We start from the raw sequence: 6,442 nt of genomic DNA on the forward strand, positions 1-6,442 counted from the left end.
AAATGCAATTAGAACAAGTGTAAATAAAATTACTTATAAACCTTTAGAAATTAATGAAACTTTTAAGAAATTTTATTCTGAATTGTATCAATCAGAATCACAAAATGATAATGTTGTGATAGAAAGGTTTTTATCACAAATAACTTTTCCAAAATTGAATTCGGAAGAACAGAAGGGATTAGATATGCCTTTTACATTAAAAGAGGTCGAAGAAGCTTTAGGATCACTTCAGAGTAATAAATCCCCAGGAGAGGATGGTTTTCCGCCCGAATTTTATAAAAAGTTTAAAGATTTACTAATTCCTCCTTTTATGGAGTTAATATACCAAGCGGAAAGAACGCATAAACTTCCAGAATCTTTTTCAACAGCTAATTTAATAGTATTGCCACAAAAAGAGAGATCTTTTAAAGCCAACATCATATAGACCTATTTCTTTGTTGAATACCGACTATAAAATAATAGCAAAAATTTTATCTAATAGATTATCTAAATACTTACCAAAATTAATACATATGGATCAAACAGGATTTATCAAAAATAGACAATCGGCAGATAATGTAACTCAGTTACTTAGCATAATTCATTTGGCACACAAGAGGGAGGAAATGAGTGTGGCAGTTGCCTTAGATGCAGAAAAAGCATTTGATAGATTGGAATGGGATTTTTTATTTAAGGTATTGGAAAAATATGGATTAAGAGTATCTTTTATAAAATGGATTAAAACCTTAAATACTAATCCCAAAGCTAAAGTAGTGACAAATGGTCAAATTTCAACATCATTTCAGTTAACAAGGTCAACTAGACAAGGTTATCCATTATCACCTGCTTTATTTGTGTTGGCGATAGAACCATTAGCTGAATTAATTAGAACAGACCCAGATATGGGTTTCAGAGTTAACCAGGAGGAATATAAGATTAATTTATTTGCTGACAATGTTTTGCTTTATTTAACAAACCCATTGTATTCGCTGCGTAAATTATCTTCTAGATTGGAAGAATATGGGAAAATATCAGGCTACAAAATAAATTGGGATAAAAGTGAAATTCTACCCCTTACTAAAGGAGATTATAGTCAATGTCAACTAATAACTCAATTTAGATGGCCGATAAATGGTATAAAATATTTAGGTCTAAGAGTTGATAATGATATAAAGAATTTATATAAATTAAATTATTTACCATTATTGAAAAAAATTCAAGAAGATCTTGATAAATGGATTACATTACCAGTAACAGTAGGCACAGTAAATGCTGTAAAAATGAATATATTCCCTAGATTACAATATTTATTCCAAACACTACCAATACAATTACTGCAATAGTTTTTTCAAGAGTTAAATAAATGTGTGAGGAAGTTCCTTTGGAAAGGCAAGATGTCAAGAATATCGTTGGAAAAATTGACATGGAAATTTGACCTAGGAGGGTTACAACTTCCAAACTTTAAGAATTATTATAAAGCAAATCAACTTAGATTTATTGCATCTTTTTTTGATGAAGATAAACCAGCATGGATTAGAATAGAATTAGATAAAATAGGAGAAAATATACCAGAAGATGTTATATATAAGTGGGAATCTAAATGGATACGGGAAAAGAAAGAATCTCCTATACTAAAACATTTGATTGATTTATGGAATAAGATGAATGTTGATGATGAAATAAATCTTTATTAGCAAAGAGACCTTTAATTCAAAATAAATTTATTCCTTTCACAATGGATAACCAACTTTTATACAATTGGTTTCAAAAAGGGATTAGATATATAGGAGATTGTTTTGAAGGAGGTATATTAATGTCATTTGATCAATTAAAGAATAAATACAAAATATCAAACAACACTCTTTTTTGTTATTTCCAATTAAGAGCTTGTTTAAGAGATAAATTGGGTCAAACAATGTTATTTCCAAAACTTAATGAAATAGAAACTTTAATTCAAAAAGGAAAAATTAAAAAAATTATTTCTTTTATGTATAGTTTGATTCAAAAACAGGCAATTAAACAAGGAATTCATAAGTCAAGACAAAAATGGGAAACTGATCTGAATATTAAAATTGAAGAAACAAGTTGGTCAAGACTATGTCTTGACAGTATGATAAATACAACAAATGTCTAGTTAAGATTAGTGCAATATAATTTTTTACATCAATTATATATTACACCACAAAAAATAAATAATTTAAACCCAAATTGATCTGATCAATGTTTCCGATGTAATCAAGAAATTGGTACTTTTTTACACTCTACTTGGTCTTGTTTTAAAATTCAGCCTTTTTGGACAAATTTAAGAGTTTTATTGGAACACAACTTCCACATAATCCAACATTATTTTTACTAGGCGATATTGAAGGGATAAAACCGAAATCCAAACTGAATAAATATCAGAAAGAATTCATAAAAATTGCATTGGCAGTAGCCAAAAAGGCTATTGCAGTTACTTGGAAATTGGATTCATACTTAAGTATAGATCATTGGAAGAATGAAATTTTCAGCTGCATTCCACTTGAAAAAAAGAGATAAATATGAAATATTTCTGAAAATTTGGCGCCCTTATTTACAAAAGATAGGATTAAATATATAGGTGTTCCGAAGATAAAATTATTGGTTATTTGGGGAAATAAATAAATATATATACTAAAGCTATTATGAACTCCATGGAGCATGTGGGGAACTTCCGATATCCAGGCATTCATTCTTTCTTCCTTTTTTTTTCTCTTTCTACAGGGATATGTTAGGGGGAAGGGGGAAGGGTTGATAAATTAAATTTTCAAATAGTTACAGAAGTAACTATTTCTGTAGTTATATAAAAAATTAACTATATAACTATATTTATTATTTTTTTAAAAATTATAAAAAAAATTATATAAAAAAAGTATCCCAAATGTTTTAGTTTCCACCACCATCCCTAGCAAATCATTCCAGGCACCCACAACCCTCTGTGTATATATAAAAACAAAACTTACCCGATGTCTCCCCAAAACTTCCCTCCCTTAACTTTGTACATATGCCCCCTGGTGTTTGGTATTCGTGCCCTGGGAAACAGGTACTGGCTATCCACATGATCTATGCCTCATAATCTTGTAGCCTCTTATCAAGTCCCCTCATCTTTCTACACTCCAAAGAGAAAAGTCCCAGCTCTGCTAACCTTGCCTCATAAGACTCGTTTTCCAATCCAGGCAACATCCTGGTAAATCTCCTCTGCACCCTCTCCATAGCTTCCACATCCTTCCTATAATGAGGTGACCAGAATTGAACACAATACTCTAAGTGTGGTCTCACCAGAGATTTGTAGAGTTGCAACATGACCTCTCTACTCTTAAACTCAATCCCCTTATTAATGAAGCCTAGCATCCCATAGGCCTTCTTAACTATCCTATCAACCTGTGCAGCGACCTTGAGGGCTGTATGGATTTGAACCCCAAGGTCCCTCTGTTCATCCACACTCTTAAGTAACCAACCATTAACCCTGTACTCAGCCTTCTGGTTTGTCCTTCCAAAATGCATCACCTCACACTTATCCGGATTGAACTCCATCTACCACTTTTCTGCCCAACTCTGCATCCTGTCTATATCCTCTTGTAACCTTCGACAACCTACAGCTCCATCCACAATTCTTCCAATCTTCATGTCATCCACAAACTTAATCACCCATCCTTCCGCCTCTTCATCCAGGTCATTTATAAAAATCACAAAGAGCAGGGGTCCCAGGACAGATCCTTACGGCACTCCACTAGTCACTGACCTCCAGACAGAATACTTTCCTTCCACAACTACCCTCTGCTTTCTTCCTGTAAGCCAATTTTTTTATCCAAACAGCCAAGTTTCCACTGATCCCATGCCTCATGACTTTTTGGATGAGTCTCTCATGGGGTCCATGTCAAATGCCTTGCTAAAATCCATGTAGACCACATCTACCGCCCTACCCTCATCAATTTCTTTTGTTACCTCTTCAAAAAAACTCAATTAGGCTTGTGAGGTACGACCTTCCCTTCACAAAGCCATGTTGACTATCCTTGAGTAGACTACTTCTCCAAATGCTCGTAGATCCAATCCTTAAGAATCCTTTCCAATAGTTTGCAGACCACTGACGTAAGACTCACTGGTCTATAGTTCCTATTACCTTTTTTAAACAAGGTAACTACATTTGCCATTCTCCAATCCTCCGGCACCTGCCCTGCAGCCAAAGAGGATTTGAAGATCATAGCTACTGCTCCAGCAATCTCTTCTCTCAGTTCCCACAGCATCCTGGGGTATATCATGTCCAGCCCTGGGGACTTAACAATCTTAATGTTTTTAAGAAGGTCCAATACTTCTTCCTTAATCTCCACATTGTCCAGCACACAGGCCTTTTCTATTTTGACCTCACCCTGATCAAGGTCCTTTTCACTTGTGAATCCTGAAGCAAAGTAATCATTTGGGATCTCCCCAACCTCCTCCGCCTCCAGGCACATGTTGCCTTCTTTATCCTTTAGCGGTCCCACCTTCATTCTTGTCATCCTTCTGTTCTTCACATACACATGGAACGCCTTGGGTTCTCCTTAATCCTACATGCCAAGGCCTTCTCATGCCCCCTTCAAGCTCTCCTAAGTCCTTTCTTAAGTTCCTTACAGGCTACCCTATATTTCTCATGAGCCCCTCCTGCTTCCTACTTCCTACTTCTTTATATCTAACATATGCTTCCTTCTTCCTCTTGATGAGTTGCCTCACGTGTTTTGTCTGCCACGGTTCCCTTTTCCTACCATTTTTTCCTTGTCTCAGTGGGACAAACCTATCCTGAACCCAGCACAAGTGGTCCCTAAACTTCCTCCACATTACTTCTGTGCTTTCACCCTTGGAACATCTGTTTCCAATTTAATCTCGCTAGTTCCTGCCTCATTCCTTCATAGTTAGCCCTTCCCCAGTTAAGCACTTTCCCATTTTGTCTGTTTTTATCCTTTATCCTTTCCCTATGCTGAAGCTAAGGGAGTTGTGGTCACTGTCACCAAAATGCTCCCCCACCAAGAGGTCTGCCACCTGGCCAGGTTCATTACCCAGAACTAGATCCAGTATGGCCTCTCTCGTCAGCCGGTCCACATACTGTGTCAGGAATCCTTCTTGAACACACCTGACAAATTCAGCCCCATCTATCCCCCTTGCAGTCAATGAGGAAAGTTGCAATCACCCATAACTACAACCCTGTATTTCCTGCACCATTCTAAAATCTGCCTGGTTATCTACTCCTCGGTGTCCTGAGGACTATTTGGGGGCCTATAGACTACTCCCAGCACAGTGATTGATACTTTCCTATTTCTGACTTCCACCACACCGACTCAGTGGACACTCCCTCTGCAGCGTCCTCCCTTTCTATAGCTATGATACCATCCCTGACCGATAATGCTACACCCTCCCCCCTTTCTACCTCCCATCCTATTCCTTTTAAAACACTTAAACCCCGGTACCTGCATCAGCCAATCCTGCCCTTCCTCCAGCCAAGTTTCAGTAACAGCCACAACATCGTAGTTCCACGTACTGATCCATGCTCTAAGTTCATCTCCTTTATTCCTAATACTCCTAGCACTGAAATAGACACATTTCAACCCCTCTAACTGGCTACATTTATGTTTTGTCCCCTGCCTGTCCTTCCTCACCAACTCAGAACACATAGCATCATGCTCTTGTTCTTCTACCCTAATCTCTGCACTCCCATTCTGATTCCCATCCCCCGCCAAACTAGTTTAAACATTCTTCAACAGCTCTAGCAAACCTGCTCGCCAGGATATTGGTCCCTTTCCAGTTCAGGTGCAGCCCGTCCTTTTTGTAAAGGTCAGACCTGCCCCAGAAGAAATCCCAATGATCCAGAAATCTGAACCCCTGGCCCCTGCACCAACTCTTCAGCCATGCATTCATCTGCCATAACTTCCTGTTCCTACTCTCTCTGTCTCGTGGCACAGGCAGCAATCCTGAGATCACCACCCTTGAGGTCCTGCCTTTTAACTTCTTTCCTAACTCCCTATATTCCTTCTTCAGGACCTCATCCCTACTCCTATCTATGTCATTGGTCCCCACATGGACCACGACATCTGGCTGCTGACCCTCTCCTGAGAATATCAAGAACTCAATCCGAGGTATCGCGGACCCTGGCACAAGGGGGGCAACAGACCATCTGGGATTCTCGATCTCTCTCACAGAACCTCTTATCTGTCCCCCTAACGATCGAATCCCCTATCATTATTGCTCTCCTTTTTTCCCTCCTTCCCTTCTGAGCTGAGGGTCCAGTCTCGGTGCCAGAGATGCAACCACTGCAACTTGTCCCTGGTAGGTCGTTCCCACCAACAGTATCAAAACAGTATACTTATTGTTGATGGGAATGGCCGCAGGGGTGCCTTGCTCTTTCTGACTATTCCCCTTCCCTCTCCTGACAGTCACCCAGTTACCTGTCTCCTGACTTTTAGGGGTGACTGTCTCC

Source organism: Hemitrygon akajei, chromosome 10 (genome assembly GCF_048418815.1).
Source record: "Hemitrygon akajei chromosome 10, sHemAka1.3, whole genome shotgun sequence".
In the NCBI taxonomy this organism is placed as follows: Eukaryota; Metazoa; Chordata; class Chondrichthyes; order Myliobatiformes; family Dasyatidae; genus Hemitrygon; species Hemitrygon akajei.